Genomic DNA, 20,348 nt, shown 5'->3' with positions numbered 1-20,348 from the left:
TCAACTATCTCTGTGGAGAAAAGTCTGTCTCTAGCATTTGCAGTTGTAGTTGTACTCTACAGACATTTGCAGAGCTCACACTGCCAGCTACTCCTGACCATGAAACACAAAGTCTAATTCTTCCTTCCTTGCACCAGAGGTTTGGTGGGTTCTTCATTTCTTAGAGCAGAAGGGTCAAGAAGGTGAGATTTTGGAAGAGTCTCCAGTGAAGATCTAAGGGAATAACTGGAACTTCTGGCATCTGTATGTTGGGCATCTGTATGTTGCAAAAACTACCCATGCAAGATTAATTTTGCAAAGAATCTCAATCAGAGCACTGAAATATTTCTGAAAACCTTGGCAAGTCTTCTAGCTCTATAAGAAAAACTGCATTTATAGCTGTGTCACTTCACTATACCTCAGATTCCAACATTTCCTTAAAGCTGCTATCCCATTTTAAACAGGACATTTAGTTTCTAAAATCCTCGGAAGATCTTAGTGTATTTGGGGAATTTCCTTCCTCTGTTAGAACTGAAGAAACTAAACTGTGTTGCTGCTCAGAATACAGCCCTTCCCTCAAAAGAAAACCCAAAAAACCCACCCCCCACTCCCCCCCCCCCACAAAACCCCACCAAAAAACCCCAACAAAACAAACAAACAAAAAACCCCAACCAAAACCAAAAAGAGAAAAAGGAAAGGAATATTGGGTGAAAATAAAAGAAACAGCTGAGCAGCAGGGTAAGACACCTTCCCAGTCTGAAAGTAACCCTCTACCACCTACGTCACAGCATTACACAGTGTGCAGTCAGAGACAGAAGCCAAGGACTGGGAATCATCATGTAGAAGTGTAAGATTCCAAATTTAAGCAGGGAAGTTGAAGAAAGAAGGTGCCCACTTAATTTCCAGCTTACCTCTTGAAAAAGCTGTCAGCTAAGAGCATCAACTGCTGTAGCCACCAGTGCTGACTCCATGGTAGTGCACAATCCCACCATAGCAACTTCTAGTTGCTAATATGTTCACACTTAAATTCAAGTGTAACAGTGCCTGGCAGAACTGCCTGTATCTTCTCATCCTTGTTACCTGTTTCATTCGCTTCAGCCGAATTGCAGAGTTGTTTGAAGCTGCTCTTCCTGTAGGCTTCCTAGTCAAAAAAAAAAAAAGCCTTGCGCCCCAGTGGGACAGTCGCCATGTGCCAGCAGCCAGGTAGCATTGGAGGGCACAAACCCTACTGTTTGCAGTTCACTGTGCGAAGAGCCAGACCTGGCAAACAAGGAAGGACGGATTAAACTGTGGGAATGGGGCTAATACAAACAAGTGACTGGGGATGTTGCTAGAAAAGGCAAACGAAGGAGGCACATCTGCTGACCTGCAAGGCTGCATGCTTGGTTGAGACTGGTTCAACAGCTCTTCTCTTCCTTCTCTTGTTTTATTACTCTGGTGCAAGCAGCTCCTGCAACAGCTGGTACACGACAGGATAAGTTCACAGAGTATTATAAAGCCAAATCCCTTTAAGGAGTTGCCTAGAGAAGGTGCAGGAGTTCTCAAAAAGCACTGGACAGGTGCATGAAGACAAAGCATCGGACAGCAACGTGATACAACAAGGTGATAGTGATACAAAGGCCAACGTGCTTTCTGAATGTGTGTTTAGGGACATAATTTCAGTAAAGAGAGGGAAACTTTAACATCAGTACACACATCATGGAGAACCTCATGTGGGATGCTGTCCAGACTTCTAGTTAGTTCTTCTAGAGGGATGAATAGAGGCTGAAAGAGATGGAGCCCTTGAATGATGAGAGAAGTAAAAAGTGTATAGTCACAGATACTAAGAATTTGTCCAGCTTTGCCCAGGAAAGCAATCACAAGGAGTCTGGAATCATGAAGCTGCTGACTCTGAGGGAATACTGCCTGGGAAATGTTTAGGTGTCATCTTGTGCTCTTCAGAGATTATTCTTGTTCTCTGGGAACAAGGCCAAGAAGATTGTGTTTAGCATTAACTCTGTCACTTCATGTCAGTTCAGTTAAATCAAGAAAAAACGGTAAGCCTGTGATTATGAGTTGCTTTCACTTGGAGACTGTTTGTCTCAGTTTTTAATTTCATAATCAGACTTTAGTCAAAGTTCTGTCTTTGATAAACTGACTTTGAAATCCTTCTGACAAAAATGAGAAACCAGCAGTACCTATCTAGCTGTGTAATGAAGAAAACTAATCAGAGCTCTGAAGCAGTATAAAGTTATTGCTCTAATGTAATTTCTGATAGTCTACAAAAGCTCCTTTGTCCTATAATTAGTTTATTCTTTGTTTGTTTAAAGAAAAACTCCACCACACAATATGTCTCAGATATGTTCTCATGGCAATCTCTCCTAGAATCACTTTATGCTCTGAAATGGAAGTATTTCCTTTTGTCTGCTTAAAGATATATTTCAGTACAAGCCTTCCACAATTCTTTTGGTAGAGAGAAAGAAGATTTTTTGTTGAGTACTAACAGTGTATTTTTTATACTTATATATTTTTTACTTATTTATACTTATTTATAGATGTATGTGTGTGCCTTTGGAAACTGCTCTCCTAATTAGTGCTTATAGTATGCTAATACGCTTGAAAGCTCTGTTAACCTGACATCACTGTAAACAAAGGCCGTTATTTCCTTAAATCCTTTTACTTTCCACATCACCCAAAAAGAGAACACTATAATATGAGAGCTATGTGCTACTTCTAACATTTTTCTGCAGCCCTTCAGAGTCACTGCAATTCAGTGATAAGGATGTCATTTATTCATTTATTTTTAATTTATTCAGTCTACTGTTGAGTCATAGCTGGGATTTGATTTTTCTTTCACTGAGGCAAACTGACAGGGATAAGAAAAACACAGTTTCTTAGAAAAATAAGTAACCACAAGAACCTTGACAATTTCTGTACCCCTCCACCCCCCCACCCCCCCCCATTAGTGTTCAATATGTAACTCTCCAATTACTGTGTTTGCAAAACAACTGTCAGGCTTCGGGAGGGTATAGCAACATAACTCATTACTGTCACTCAGATCCTTTGGAGTTAGCAAATGACAAATTTCATGTACATCAGTTACTGAAGGCAGCTGGTGTTATCTGCTAATCGATTCACTCAGCACAATGTCAGGTTTTGAGTTTAATCGCTAGCTGCTTGCTGTTTTCAAAAGATCAGACAGTAGAATAGCATTGAGGGGGTGCAGTAAGGATGTGTGTGGACCAAAGTACATGGGGGACAGAAGGGCATTCCAGATGTCAGAGCACAGGAAAACAATATTTATTTTTTCAGCTAGTAGCAAATGAATAATGCAAAGATATATTTCTCTCTGACTTGATTGCAAGAACACACAGAGACTTCAGGTAAAATGTCCGAAGCTCCATTTCAGTAGATGTTTTGCAAAGAAATAGTAAGCCGTTTTTCAAGAGGTCTTACTGTTGATGTAGTCTGAAATGTGGCTTGGAAAGCTAATTCCTGGAAGAGTGAGGATTCTCTCTGCAATATCTTCTTCAGATACAACCATCAGTTTTGCTCTTTCTCCAGCAACATTCCCACTACTCGTATTGACTCTGAGAGCTGTTACGATGCATCAAACCAGGAACTGCTGCAGCAAACTGAATAATTAGAATAGCATAAACAAGAACTTCCTCCCTGTTTCATCTATATTTATGAAGCAGGGAATTTTCAGACCTAAAAGGCTTGTATCTGTAAGCAGGAGCCAGGGATTACATACCCACGCTGCCCATCAGAGGTACATGGACTTTCTAACCATTTACTTTGTATGCTCAACCTAGTCCTGACAAAGTTTGTTATACTTTGAACCCCAAATTGATCATTTACTACCTCTTTGCTCTGGTCAGCTTCTGCCTCAAGCTGATTTGGTTGCCTTTTAGTAAGGCACACCTCCAAGTATCTGGGAGGAAAATATTTGGAGAAGATGTGTTATACAGATGACAGAGAAGTTGGAGCAAAACCAGAACCTACATCTGTAGTGAGGAAGCCTGGGTAGCACTAAAGATTCACTGGAAACTACAAATATTTCAGAAGTTTATCTGCCATTACCTATTCTGCACCTGAATTCCATGCTTCTTACAAGCAGAAGTGCTTGTAATACCCCTAAGCTGCAGCCCCTCTGGAGGTTCAGACGAGAAGAGTCACACAAGCAGTACAAGGAATGCAAACTGGCTTTTCTAAATCCTGAAGCCAATGCTGCAGACTTTAAGACTTTTATTCTAAACGCTAACACCAAACTAAAATAACTACACCACTTGAGGAATATGATATCTGCCTCTGAAGCCTAGGGAGGTGCTGCCTCCGTTAGAAGTAGTACACAGCTCCCAGTGGTGATACCCAGCTGGTAAAGATTAGCAGCAGAATACCAACAAAAAAGGACTCATGAACTCCTGGCATGGTGCTGCTAGTAAGCTGACAGAAGTCAGTAGGAGAAAAGCTTAGTGCTTACTGACCTACCATAGACTCCACATTTCTAAAGCCTTTTCCTTTCACGGAGGCAGCTGCAACTTCTTTGCCTTTCCCAGTTTTGTTTCTGATCACAGTGTAAGCTCCAGAATGCCACAGTATGATGAAAAGGCAATCAAGATTTATTGAGTGGTCACAGGTCTCTTAAAACACAGAAACTTTATGGTCCTTTCTGTCCTGAAAATGTGTACAAATATTAATGAAGGCAAGCTTTCTTTTTACAGTGCAACAAGCTAGAAGATTGTGTCTGAAACAAGTCATAAGTGTTGATGATAAATTGTCCTCATGAGCACGGTTTTCTGCTTTTGTTGTTTACATAACTTCACAGGTCCCAGATGAGCAGACTATCATGAGCAAATGAAAGAAAATATAGTCAAGTATGCTGTGCAAGGGTCATACAAAAGAAGAGAAAAAAACCCCAAAACAGGACAACCTGAAATAACATCCAGATGTAATCAGAGCAGATTAGTGGTTTTTACACAGTGTCAGGAACTTCTGTTATGAGAAGATAGTCAGATATAATTAGTCTCCATGTCACAAAGAATCAGAATTAATAACACTGCTGCAAATGTTTGCAAGCTGGGGATATAGTGTTCTCATGGTCTCTGAAGGAAGTGCTTTACCTTTTGTCTGTTATGTATAAGGACACCCCTAAAGAGTTGGAAAGTACTTTGAAGGGTCAAGTTCTCTAGTGATACTAATCACTCTGCTGATAACAATTACTTCCTTGCAAGTGATTAATGTTTCTTCTTATTTGTTGTTATAAGAGTTCACTTTTCACATAATCGATTTAGCCCCTTCTGCTTTCTGTAAAAAGGCTGCAGATATTAAATACTAACAAGGGGTATGCATTAAAGTCTTGTGTTTATGACAGGTTGATTACTGGCTCTGTAATTGCATTCAAATTCTACCCTTCTGAAACCACTGATGAAGGTTATTACAGTGATCTTCTATTGTCTCACACCTGACACTTATGAATCTCAATCAGGTCTAGATAGAAAACTGCTATGATTAAATACTTTGAAAGATTTTGGTTTGACAAAACTTTCACAGGTATGAATATCTACAATAAAAAATAGCCATGGAGAAGCAAACTTCATATTTTGGGATTCTGTATTTCACATTACTTGTAACCTTCTGTGTTCAGTTCTGCTCCATGCAATCATGGCAGCAGCTGTTACTTGGGAGTGCTCAAAATCTCACCAAATCAAGCAGATCAGTACACTGACAGGTCAACTAACAGATGCAACATATTCCATATTCTGATGCTTATATGATGACCTTTTCCCATGTTCTTCTGACCATTCACACCAATACTGTTGTATCATCTTAATTCCTTCAAAGTTACATTAGAGTGAGGTGAAAGAGAATGCAAGTGGATGAAACATGGAAAGTGAGAGAAAAAGAAGACAGGATTAATTAAGTTAATTAATGGCAGCAAACACAGGAGAAAAAAAAAGTTTCTCAGTAAATTGCAAGTGACATTAAATTCAGACAGAAAGAAATAATGAGGTTACCAGGTCTTTTAAAATACAATTAAATACTACATGTTGTAATCTAAAGAAAGCAAGAGACAGTAGTACTTGGAAGGGAAAGTCAGATTATGACTTTGACTTTGTACAACAGGGCTCTTCAGGAAAGGACATGAAGCTGGGCAACAGAAGACACTGGCAAAACCTCCTAGGGCTCTTGTTTGTTTGCTGGGAGACATCAAGTAAGTCATTTGCCTTTTCTTCAAGTGGGTTTTTTTTTTTTAAGAAAATTATGTTTATGCAGCTATATTCACTTTGTCTGACAACTTGGGAATTTCCTTGGCCAATTTCCAGCACATCTGAGAGAGAGTAGGCTCTAAAGATATTACATTCCTTAAAGTTTCATGAAGGCAGTAGTGGTTTCAAGAGAAGTCTTTTACTGCTGCCTCTGACAGAACACCCAATTATGTTTTAGACGTCAGAGAAGACATGAGATATTACAGAAAGATGTTAAGCAGTAGTCTTTGTTGGTTATGCCATCCTCTAAAGTCTCTTTTCTTCATCTATTCTAATTTGCCTTCATCTATCCCTCTTATTTACATTTTAAGTCCCTTGAGGCATACCTGTCTGCTTCTCTGTGTTTAGACCACAGCACTGGTGGGAGCCCCAATCAGCTTAGATCTTGCCTATGATGCATCTCATAACAAAAAAATATGTTCACCTCATACAAGAAGATAAAGGATATTTTTATTAACAAATGACATTGTTTCTTTTGCTGTGGGCTCTCTACAAATAAATGGAGCTGTGTACTTTTCTGTTCTGACATGTATAAATATATGTACATATAAATGGTTTCCAGGAATAAAGCTATTCATGTTTTATAGCTACTTTGGGACACACTGCTGCAGTTCTATAACACACATCTTCTACCTGCTTTCTCAAAAAGGAAAATGACAGTTTGTGAAGTCAAGGTGAAGAAGTAAGTCAAGATTAAAATAAAAAAGTAAAGCGTAGTTCTACAGGAAGATGTTACAAACAGATGTATGCACTGTTCCAATAGGTCATGCCTCTCAGAAATAGCTTTTCTGGGAATACAATGCAAGTCAGAAGACTGTCAGATTTTCAGAAAAGTCTACAGCAGAGCAGGAAGCAAGGAGATTAAAGTCTTATGGTTGAACTTTATTCTAAGGCAGGGTGGAATGTAATAGAATTTCTTGCACAATTTTGGCTTAGGACAGAAAAATTCCCCATGTAACCTACAGTGTAGCAGTATTACAGTTAAGCCAGTTTTAAATATAGAGCATTCTTAGCTATAAGCTACTGGTTTAACATTATTTTAGTAACTGTGTTTTCTGTTTACCTTTATTATATGGACAGCATATCAGAATTTGTTATCCAAAGGGTATGATATCCAGGTGACACAATGTTCTTGGCACAAAGAATAAACAGCATCCTGCAGAATACTTTTTTTTTTTTTGGTACATGAATAATTTAATAGCCGTCTAAGTGACAAGGAGTAAAGAGATTTGTAGTACAATGCAGTAAAATCTTAAAATGAGAACTAGAAAATGATTTTAAGTATTCACGCATTAGGCTATCTCACAAATTCATCTCACAGATGTGGCAACTATTTCCAAATAATTTAGCACACCTTGAAAGCCTCATAACCTGCTTGTTGCATGACTGCATCAACAGTGCTCAGTGTTGTACTAATGTAAAACTCCATGAAAATCAAAATTATAACTATGCTCTTATTAAAATTTAACAGCCTCCCCTGGATGTAATTGAAGGGCTGGTATGTGTACTTTGCAATTCCTCTACAGATATAAGAATTGGGTTACTACACAAACAGTGCTATGAGGACAATTTTGAAAAACCAGATAGATGAATTAAAAGGTAAGGAAATGCTGGATTCAGAAGAGATATTCACCATCACAGTAATTTTATGATTTTCCTGTTCATTAAGTACAAATCTGAACACTGTGTAACAATTCACACAGCAGTTAAATCAGACAAATTTAGCAGAGCAAGAATTAGTTCACTGAAAAGGTGCATCTACTTCAGTTCAATCTAAGTTAAATTCCATTTAAACTGAAGTCTGCTTACTGAAGTCTTCGCACAGCACTAGATTGAGCAAGATGTAAATGCAGCCTGGTTTTGTTTAGTTTTAAGAGGAAGTTCTTGAGATGTATTTAATACATAATACATTATTTCTAAGTACAGCTGAAGGAAAGTTTTCAATTAAAAAGACTATTAGAAAAGTAACTCAGAATCCTAAATGTCTTTCAACACACACACCACCAAAGACATCAGAGTTTTAGCAGAGCAAAAACTCTGGGTATTTAATGGAAAGATAAGTCTAGAAAACATTTTTTTATTTTGATGGAAAAAACATTTCAGTATTCATCCATAACTTTGGAGGTGACTTTCCAGGTCTCATTAAGCTAACTTTCTACTGACAGAGAAAAGTCTGTAATTTTGAGAATATATTGTGTTGTTCCTCTTTGATAAAGAGACTGAGCGCTTGCCTGAACTGCAAAGCGCACCTGCAGCTTAACTATACAACTATAAACCATCCCTTTAAATACAGAGACAAATCAAAAACACCAAGGCACATAAGAGAAAGGGTTTTAATAGCTTGCCATGAAGCATTCTGGAACATCTAAACAACAGTCCAATAAAGGATTTTTGCATTTGAGGCAAGTATTTCCTACCATATTTTTTTTTCTCTAGTAAACCTTTCCATCGATAATAAGAAAATCACTTCCATTTTGTATTTTCAAGGAAAGTAAACACTAATCATGTGGTCTTACTCCACACTTATTTGATATAGAATTCTTGAGTTATCAATCACCTGCTACAATATGATTGTCAAAAGCTGCCCTCTTCCCTTTCTTTTTCCCTGGGGATGTTTAAAGAAACAAAACAGCTTTGTGAGCAAAGTATTTGCAGAATAAGATTGACAGCCAGTGTATGACATCATTAAGCATAGTGTTATTATATGATTATTTGATTTAAAAGCTTCTCAGTCCGCATTTAAGCTTTCAATAAAATAATTTATATAGATAGATTGAAGAAAAAACTACCCATATTGGTGTCATAAGGCTTTGGGTCACCTCAGCAAATGCACTAGACAGTCAAATATAAATGTTTTGTCTTTGAACAGGACCAATAAATAATGTCATGGGCTTTTAAATTATGTTTGCCATAAATTGAAAGATTCAGCAACTGAACTATATCAATGTTGTTTTGCTGCTGGCTTTATGCATTTATTCCAAATCATGAAACTAATTGTTTCTAACTAAGCTTCATCAGGCTGAAAGCAAAACAGCCTCTTGCATTTTTTTCCCTATCCATCAAACTACCTGTGCACAGTAAATTAAAACTGTTATGCTTCATGTTCTCAGAGTTTATCTAGCTTTAGTGGATGTCACAGTAAATAATGAATGCACGTATAATTCATTTGTTTTAAATGGATTTAGCAGAAGTAAATCAAATGTTTTATGAAGGAGCTTTAACAGGCAGCTATTTGATTTTGGCAATTCTAATAACGAGGGAAAACATTGAAATGAAAGATTTTGACAAAACTACAACATCCTAAATGCAAACCAAGTGTAAAGTTATACTAAACTCTTTCAGTCTCCTGTGAGGCAGTACTCTTCTGTTGGCTCTGCCACTCACAGGAGTGTTTTTCCTCCTTCTTTGGGCTTTCCAGGTGATCGCCTCTCCCACCAGTATGCCATTAAAATCTGACTGAAGACACTATTTCCCACTGCCTTTTCCTCTTACCATTTCAGGTGCTTGAGCACTAACAATTGTTTCCTTATGCCTGTTATGAGATAAACCTGCTGGTACAAGGTTCAGCACTTCTTGGGTTCTCACATAGAATGTTTATTGCTCCTGTTCTGGTGACTGATGCTTGTCCTCAAAATTTGTGATATTGTCAGTTACTTAACCTATGAGGTGATAATAAACCTTTTCCCACCTTTCAGTAAGCCTCCCCAGCCCAGGGGTCATGTGCTCGCTGGCTTTCCTAACACACCATTTTAACTCCCCCAGCTGTAGCCATCAAGCCTTTTGCTGTCAACCTTTAAAATGACAAAATCCATACTTTCCTCTTAATGCTATCACAAACATGAATTACTGTCAACTTAACTTGGAATGTTCTGGGTCATCAGGTAATATTATTTTGCAATGCTTTTAGCACTTTCATGAAATGCACTGGATTTTACTATGCTTCATTGCTTTCAAGGTTGTGGTATAGTTATAGATATTTTTCTCCAAGGTATAACTGAGGAAAAGTTTCTGTAGCCCAAAGGCTTCCTAGACTGTAGTCTGCAGCAAAGATTTCAGTGTCTTCTACTGGATCAGGCTTTAATTGGCAGGAAATTCACAGATGAAAGTTAATGCGAGAGGGCTTTTACTATCTTTTTAATAACAGTTGTTATATAAACCCAACTTCCCATCTTATTAACTGCCTTAAGTTACAATAAAAATACAAATATTTGATGGTGGAATGTTGTTATCTTATCCCTTCCTGAAATAAGTACATGGTGTAATACATCACTGTCCACTGGAAGCACAAACTGCGAAGAAAATTAATTGCTTAATTCTACCCTCTAAGCTGTAAGCTAATTAGCAGAATAGCACTAAGCATTAGTTACCAGCTCTACAGTATTTCTTTGAAATGTCACTCAATTTATTCACTAGTGGGAGGAGTACTCTATGTTTCTATGAAGTTATAGCTAGTCCCAAGGATAAACACTCAACATAAAATGGTATTTCAGAATTTAAGCATTACTGGAGTTAGTCTCTCCAGATTTCATATCCTCTAAACAAATTGTTCATGCAAATGATCCTAATCCCAAGCTTAAAAGCATCTATCTTCTGAAAAATGTTTCAGTAAATAAATGAAGTATAGATACATAATGCAGAAAGTATATTATTTTGTGGTCTCAAAGGAAAATGTGAAGTTACTTCCACTTATACATAGTATTTCATCAGATATCAAAAGTTCAAGAAATCATAGAATCATAGAATAGTTAGGGTTGGAAAGGACCTCAAGATCACCTAGTTCCAACCCCCCTGCCATGGGCAGGGACACCTCACACTAAACTATGCCACCTAAGGCTCTGTCCAACCCGGCCTTGAACACTGCCATGGATGGAGCATTCACAACCTCCCTGGGCAACCCATTCCAGTGCTTCACCACCCTTAAAATACAGAACTTCTTCCTTAGATCCTAACTAAACTTCCCCTGTTTATGTTTTAACCCGTTACCCCTTGTCCTATCACTACAGTCCCTAGTGAATAGGCCCTCTCCAGCATCCCTATAGGCCCCCTTCAGGTACTGGAAGGCTGCTATGAGGTCTCCACGCAGCCTTCTCTTCTCCAGGCTGAAAAGCCCCAACTTCCTCAGCCTGTCTTCATACGGGAGGTGCTCCACTCCCCCGATCATCCTCGTGGCCTTCCTCTGGACTTGTTCCAGCAGTTCCATGTCCTTTTTATGTTGAGGACACCAGCACTGCACACAATACTCCAGGTTAGGCCTCACAAGAGCAGAGTAGAGGGGCAGGATCACTTCCTTCGACCTACTGGTCACGCTGCTTTTGATGCAGCCCAGGGTACGGTTGGCTTTGCGGGCTGCAAGCGCACACTGCTGCCTCATGTTCATTTTCTCATCGACCAGCACCCTCATGTCCTTCGCAGGGCTGCTCTGGATCTCTTCTCTGCCCAATCTGTAGCTGTGCCTGCGTTTACTCTGATCCAGGTGTAGGACCTTGCACTTGTCATGGTTGAACTTCATAAGGTTGGCATCAGCCCACCTTACAAGCGTGTCAAGGCCCCTCTGGATGGCATTCCTTCCCTCCAGCATATCAACTGAACCACACAGCTTGGTGTCATCAGCAAACTTGCTGAGGGTGCACTCAATCCCACTGTCCATGTCAGCGAAGAAGATGTTGAACAAGACTGGTCCCAACACCGATCCTTGAGGGACACCACTCGTTACTGGTCTTCAGCCGGACATGGAGCCATTGACCACAACTCTTTACGTGCGGCCATCCAGCCAGTTCTTTATCCACCGAGTGGTCCACCTATCAAACTGATGTCTCTCCAATTTAGAGACAAGGATGTCGTGTGGAACAGTGTCAAACGCTTTGCACAAGTCCAGGTAGATGACATCAACTGCTCTACCTCTGTCCATCAGTTCTGTAGCCCCATCATAGAAGACCACCAAATTGGTCAGGCAGGATTTCCCCTTAGTGAAGCCATGCTGGCTGTCACCAAGCACCTTGTTGTTTTTCATGTGCCTTAGCATGCTTTCCAGGAGAATGTGCTCCAAGATTTTGCCAGGCACAGAGGTGAGACTAACTAGTCTGTAATTCCCCAGTTTTCCATTTTCCCCTTCTTGAAAATGGGGTTATATTTCCCTTTTTCCAGTTGTTGTGAACTTCACCTGACTGCCATGACTTTTCAAATATGATGGCCAGTGGCTTAGCAACTTCATTCGCCAGCTCCTTCAGGACCCGCGGATGGATTTCATCAGGTCCCATGGACTTGTGCACATTCAAGTTCTTAAGATGGTTTCGAACCAGATCCTCTCCTACAGTGGGCCCAAGGTCTTCATTCTCACAGTCCCTGCGCCTACCTTCTAAGATGGGTGGTACAGTCAGAGCCTTTGCCAGTGAAGACTAAAGCAAAGAAGTTATTAAGAACCTCAGCCTTCCAAATGCAGGATACCCAGTTCTTCCAAGAGCTTCGGAGAAAGCCCACTTTTTCCCTAGTCTGTCTTTTATTTGCTATGTACCTATAGAATCCTTTCCTGTCATCCTTAACATCCTTAGCCAAGTTTCATTCTAGCTGGGCCTTATCTTTCCTAACCTGGTCCTTAGCTTCCCGGACAACATCCCCCTACTCTTCCCAGTCAGCTTGTTTTTGCTTCCACCTCTTATAAGCCTCTTTTTTTCCTTCAAAGTTTTCTCAGCAGCTCCTTATCCATCCAAGGAGGTCTCCTGGCCCTTCTGCTGCACTTTCTTCTAGTTGGGATGCAGCACTTCTGAGCTTGTAGAAGGTGATCTTTGAATATCAACCAACAGTTTTGCCCCCCCTGCCCTCCAGGGCTATATCCCATGGAACCTTACTAAGCAGGCTCCTGAAGAGGCCAAAGACTGCTCTCTTGAAGTCCAGGGCAGTGAGCTTGCTGCACGCTCTTCTCACTGTCCTGAAGATCTCAAACTCGACCATCTCATGATCTGATGTGACTCATAAGATCACCTTTCATTGGAGAATACTGCTAATAGTGCCTAAATAACACAGCTAATTCTTTGACATGTAACCACAGTGTGCTGATTTCTGTTCTTCAGTAATCCTCCACTTCACTACTGTCTTTCCAACATTGCCATGAGAGTTTGAAAGTAAGAAGACTGCACAGACTTAATGCTGTGAACTTTATGCTGCTGGGATGAGTTTTATAGTATGCCTTCTTTGCTGCCATTTTTGCTTTTCTGAGAAGTAGAACATTAATTCTAATAGATAAGAGAATAAGGTCAAAGCAATTGAAGTAATTACTAGATAGCTAAAACTCTACTGCACAGCCCAGGCACTGTGTGACTCATTGTCACCATGGTCTGCACTTTTGCTGCTGGGCATATATTAGCTGATGAAAGATCTCTGCTGTTATAACTATTTCCTTCTTTAATAGGTAGTTCTATACCAGTGAAAGTATCAGTAGCAATACATTGTGACCTATTTATCTGAAATTTGCATTTGGAAGGCATCTGTTTGTGTAAGATTAAGGAAAGTTAGATTTTATATATTTATTTGTTTATTAAGTTTCTTATTAAGGACACTTGGCCATGGCTGCTCTTACTTCATTGAACAAACTTAAATTGATCACTAAATCCTGGAGATACTGTTTCAGAAATGCAAAACAATCATTGAAAGGGCAGAAATGTAAGGCACACACAAAAAAAAAAAATAAAGAAAAAGAACAATGTCACAGCCAGACATTTTTATTAGAGGAAAACAATAATTTGGTCAAGTAATCCAAGGGGTTATTGTTATTTTGCCTAAGTAGTCAATTTAATTACCAACATTTTATAATATTTTCAAGAAATAATTCATTTAAATAGCAGGCCTTCCATTTGAGCCTGAAACCGAAAGGATTAAACAGGATGTTCTTTATGTATGTTTTAAAGCTCTTCCTTACCTTCAGTGAAACAAGGTTGCTTTAGACTTACATCCCCTGCTAGTGGCCAAGCTATATAGGATTATAAAATTGTGTAGGTCTTCAACTAATTCTGCAGAAATTTACACAGTGGCAAAGTAAAGGCAATCACTACCTCCCATCAGCAAGCCGATTAACTGATGCCCATCAAGTCTCCAAGCAATGGCTACTTTGGAAGACTACCCAAGTATTACTGCTGAACATCAAGTTATACAATAGGCAATAGTACTTTGGCCAGTCTGGGTCAGCTACCCCAGCTGTGTCCCTTGTCAGACTCCTCCCCACCCTCAGCCCCCTCAGTTTGGGGAACAGAGTGAGAAACAGAGAAGGTCTTGATGCTGTGTGAGCACTGTTCATCAACAGCTAAGATACCGGTGTGTTATCATCACTGTTTCCATCACCAGTCTAAAATACAGCATCCTACAGGCTGCTACGAAGCAAACTAGCCCCATCCCAGCCAGGCCCAGTACACTCATTCATTTAAACTTTCATAAAGCTAGCTCTGTCTGAGAACAGGACTAAAGAAATGAAGATTAAAAACAACTTGCTGTATCTCACAGCACACCCTTTGTGAATCAGAAATAAGAGAGCTTGATTCAATGTGAATACTTATCTCTTGCATTTAATAAAGTTAGTGAAGTCAAATATCTTATTCATGTTATCTTATTAATGTCTTATGCACCAATAACCTTGAAGTCAGCTTCCAGATTTTCTCCTGATATACTTCTGCTTGCCTTGTTTCTCAGCTGCATTCCTTACTGAGCTTTTAAAGTTAAATGTTTTTTGTAAAATTAAAAGTACAGCTTTGCACTTTTTTGCTGGAATAGCAAAGTTACTATTTTTAGAACAAAATTCTCTTGTGATCTTGTCTGAAATTAGACCACTGGTGCTCCCAGAGTGTTTTTCAAGTTCTAGCTATTATTGGTTTAAGTTCTCATCTCCTACAGGTGCTTTGCATTCCTTGCATTTCATGACATTTAGGGAAAAGTTGAATAATTTTAATTCATGAATTTCTTTAATTAACTCATTGTGAGACTGGAGTGACTTAAAGCACATCAGTCTCCAGGGGCTTGGGCATTAAGATGAGTCAATGTAATTTACTGCTTTAACAAAACAGTTTTTCCTGCAATTTCCTGCAGTGAAAAGACAGGAAAAAGAGGCAACTCTGAGCCATTTAGGAATTAGGATTTAAGGATAAATTAGGTTAAATGCCTTATTATCACTTAACTAAAGCTGTATTAGACACATGTGAACAAAAGCATCATGTCAAGGTTGCCTAGAAAAGCTTAATTCTAGTATTTCTTACAAGAAGTACTTGATTTTGTAGCTTCAGTGTTCTTTCTGAGAAGGACTTTTTTCTGTATAGCAAAAGCTGCACTGTTGTCAATATTAACATAGCCCCTAAAGTTATGAAGCTCTGTTTGGGCTTCAGGCAGCAAGCAGGTTCTGCTAAATAATAGATTCTTAACAATAAGATGTTGGGACAATTTCCTCACAGAGGAAGGAAATGTCAAATAGCAATATGTTTGCATATAATTATGTTACTCTCTTTCAGAACATCCTTATGCATGCAGTGTTAGGCACAGTTAATCAAATAAATCTGCATAGCTAATTCCCTCTGTACTTTGAGGTCTGCTTTACTGTGTTAGCCCTAGAGGCAAGAGAAGAAGAGCAGAGGCTGGAATGTGCCTTCGCCTGTGTGCATGCACAGCACTATCAGCAGGTACTCTGGTTTGCAGCTAGATCAGCATTATTCTTCCCGGTGAAATTTCTTTGCAATTGGCTGGTGAAAAGGAAACAAGGTTCAGACAGAGCCAGATAAAAACAATCACATGCCTTTGTTATGCAGCACATGATGCTTGTGAATTTACAGGCGGTAGAAAGTCTTGAGGACTTATTTTAGTTCTGTCTGGTCTGGCTGTATGGTCCTTAAATATAATCAACCAGGACATTTTGTTGGGTTTTAATAAGCAAATCATGATTGAATATTTAAGCTCTTTTCCACGACAGGATGTCATAAGCAAAAGTCAGAGAAGGGTCTGTTCCAAGACTGAGTGGCCGCTGGTGACAGCACATCACTAGTGGCAAGGAGCACTGCAGTCTTGCCTCCCCTTGCTTTCCCATGACCCTCTGCCAAGCCGGTGTAGTAGGCGTGCCCACCCAAGACCCTCCTCTCTGGACTCCAGTGCTCTCTGCTGCCAGCATCCATGTAGCAGAGCACAGGTTCTAGTAAATGGTACAGTTGTTCTGCTAAGATTCTTTATGATAGGCCCAAAGCTCTGGATGTGAGCACCCCAAATGACTTCAACTCTTTAATAACATGAGTAAAACCCCAGAGCTGGAAGAAAACCCAATTCTAAATGTAAGTCACATTTCTGAAATGACCTAGCATGGAAAAACATATCAATTTGTTTGAAAAAATTACTCAGATCATTTCAGGGACTGCATTTACTGCATGGCCCCATGGTTAGCCCTCATCTCATGACGATGGATGTGAAATAGACGTAGCGGGAAAATAGCAGCAGGGAAGAGAAAAGGCTGGGCACTTACCTCTCCTGGTTCTCCATCATATATTCCAATGCTATGGTCCTATTCCCAAATGCCTCATTTAATCCTAGTGTTTATGGGCAGGGAGGAGAGGGGGACAGGATGGTGGTATACATGTGAGTCAGTAAATGAGTACTGACGCCCAAAATTGAAAACCAGAGGCATTTTGTGTCCAAAGACAAATCCGTAGCCCTTGCTGCAGCTAAACAGAGTACTGGATGTGTAGGCTACTTGCCCAAAGGCTGTCTACGGTGGATCAGGCCACCTTGAGTGAGGCTTCTCTGTAAACCTTACTGATAAAGTAACTAAAATTAATAATTTTGTTTCTCGGTGGCAGTGATTACTGAACACTTTATCCCCCAGCCAGGCTGGACAGAGCTTGGAGCAACCTGGTCTAGTGGAAGGCGTCCCTGGCTGTGACAGGGAGATTAGAACTAGATGCTCCTTCCGGTCTCTGCCAGCCCAAACCGTCCTTAGAGCGAAGAGCCAGAGCTCTGCTTTCCGCGCCGTCAGCAGGCCAGGGGACAGCACGGGTGGCAGCGTCAGCTCCCGGGGTGAAACCCATCCCGCTCCGGCCGTCCTTGCCCGTACGGGAGCCCGGGGGCGAGACACCTCATACACATTGTTCCCCCCGGCTCTCGCCCCGGCCCGCTTCCCAGGTCTGCGGCTGCCCCCTGGTGGCTTACCGCGGCACCGCCTTGCCGGCCCAGCGCCACATCACACACACGCACACAGGCACGCTTATTTTGGGAATAAGAGGGAGTGAAATGGAAAGGAACAGAACCTAATCCAGAAGGATCAAAGAACAGTGCTCCGTGTGACCTAAGAATAGATGTACATACGTGAGCGTGACTGCGGTCAGGCCAGCGCCTGGCTCTGTAACAGGGACAGGGAAAGCTCACTCCGTGACCTCAGTGATGATCAAAGCCGGGGGCTTAGGTCGGCACTAGAGAAATAATGGATTGGGAGTCAAAGCCAGGAATGCACAGGAGTTAGTAGTCATCCTCAGTATTACTTACAGAGCAACCTCCAAATTTCACAAGTTTTCTCACAGAAGTGTAGAAAATTGCCTCAGAAACTTCAGCCCACTTCTCAATCAAATGAAAAGTTTATGAAAAAGTGAGTGGTTTTCATAGATTACTTGTATGGAAATTATTTCCATTTTTAAGGACTATCTGAGGACTTTCTGATATTTTGCTTGCTCTGCTTCCAGCTCTGGAGTCCTCAGTACAGGAAAGGCATAGACCTGTTGGACAGGGTTCAGAGAAGGGCCACAGAAATACTCAGCGGGCTGGGGCCCCTCTTCTGTGAGGAAAAGCTGAAAGAGCTGGGCTTGTTCAGCCTGGAGAAGAAAAGGCTCTGGGGAGATCTTTCACAAAAAGGAGTCTTCATCTTTAGTTGGTCTCCTTTAGAGCTGACATAAATGCAGACAACAAACTTAATGCTGGCTGTGGTAAGGACTGGGTCCCTTAGTTGAAGATCTGAACAAATCTATGAAAACTGCCACAGGACAAAAGAAATTAAAAAGATGAGAATGAAAATAAGAACCTTGTTCAGAGAGATTGCATGACTCACCTAAGATCAGAAAGTGAGTGTCAAAAGACAGGAAAGCAAACCTTACACAGAAATGTGTGAGGGGTTGGGTGAAAAACAGCAAAGGAAGATTGTGATATTTTGCTACAGTCAGGAGGATCGGGTTTATGAAAAGGCATGTGCCCAAGCAAGTCCACGGTATCAGCATTCAAGTACTCGCTGCAGAAAAAACAAACCTTGCTTTCTCAAGCTTGAATCAGTTTCTTCCATAGCCACTAGCTGACGCTGCAAGTAAAGCTCTCCTCCAGCAAGCAGCCAAAACGAATTGCAGGCTGGCAGAGATGAAGATCATTTAATTTTCGCTTTTTTTCTCCCAGCTATTTTTTTCTTCTCCTTTGAAGAGTTTCTGATCTAGCGATGAGCACTGCTCCTGAATCCTGGATTTTTCTAAATTGTTACCCATCCTAAGGGAATACTGTTCTCACCTTCTGTAGCACGGTGGTTAAATAGGGCTTGTCTGGATTTTCTACTCGAGTATATTTTCCCAGAGACTCCGCCACTTAATATTATGCTTGCAGAGTTAAAAAGTATTTTCCAAAATTCTTGAACAAACCTACTTTCATGCATGAAAACAGAGATCAATAATTTCCATCTTTGAACTACTGAGAAAAACGGTCAAATCTACTACCATTTTTAGGATGATGTCTTCTTCTCACTGATAAGTAGTACCTCCTTTGTTACAAGAACTTAATGATTTGATGCATTTGCTTCACCTTTCCAACCGTAGGATAGATCTTTTAAATTCTACCTTTCTTTCTGATGCAGACCTGGAAAAAAAATCAATTTTCCACATAAACTATGTCAGATAGGTTTAATTGTTCCTTGATTGTGTAATTTATCTTGTGTGTTTCCTCATTCTGTTAGGTCTGCTGGGGTGTTAACAGAAGGGTCGTGTCTATTGACATCAGAAAGAAAAGTTATCTCTGTGGAGAAAAATTCCCTGGATTTGTAAGGAGTTATACAAACATGCCAATTCTTTCCCTGGGAGATCTCATCTTCCTGTTACAGAGAGTTGAGAAAAACACAAGAAGCATTTGCCACCTTTAACACACATGCAATATTGAAATAATGAGCATATAATCACATTTGCATTTGGACAAAAACTCCTTCATTTGCAGCTCTGCCTGTCGGCAAGAGGAGCCTCAGCCTACAAAGACTAACTTTTTCATGCTGTGAATGATTGCACAATTGTCTGTCAGGCAATTTACAGTGCAGAATAGGAAGGGTAGGTGAAAATTTTTTTTCACCCCTGCCTAGATATCATACAACATTACACTTCTACAGCCGAATATTTTTTCCTACATCTATCAGTTTCTAAAATGTTAATACAATTTCAATTATTTAGAAAATGTAAAATCTCTGATATGGACAAAAATATATTAAAATCCTTATTTTCAGTTCCTTACAATATCTCAGTAATAAATGCATATTAGCTCATTCTCATCTTTTCTAATCTTCTTTACATTAACTCTCAGGTTCCAGAGCTCCAACAGAAATGACAGGTTGTGCACTGAAGCAGTTAATGATTTTTTTTTCTGTATCATTATTATCTGTGATATGTGACTCTAGAAATCCAACTACAATATTGCCATAAGAGTGGCACTAACCCTATGATATTGACATAACCGTGGTGCAGGTATTATTTCTACAAATATGAATCTAGAATTTGGGGTTAATCAAACCAAGTGATGTGCAGGGAGGTTGGAACTAGATGACCTTAAGGTCCTTTCCAACCCAAACCATTCTATGATACGATTCTATGTGTATACAAGTGTTCTCAAAGTCACCTCAGTTATGGTCCCACAATACTGGATTGCTTTATCTGCAGTCAAAATATAGTTAAACCAAGGCTATTACAAATGATATGATTTAGTGTTGGTGACATTCGGAGAAACAAGAGTGGAGGATAGATGGATGAGCGGTAGTAACCTAAGCAGAAAAGGAAGGACAGAGGGAAGGGAGAAGGAAGTAAAGGAGACAACTGGGGAATGCAAAAACCTAAACAAGCCCTTTGGGGAAATAAGAAAGGTTCTCAGATTTTGAAGGAAGCT

Source organism: Lathamus discolor, chromosome 1, assembly GCF_037157495.1.
Source record: "Lathamus discolor isolate bLatDis1 chromosome 1, bLatDis1.hap1, whole genome shotgun sequence".
Lineage (NCBI taxonomy): Eukaryota > Metazoa > Chordata > Aves > Psittaciformes > Psittacidae > Lathamus > Lathamus discolor.
Note: the sequence above shows the minus strand (reverse complement) of the source record.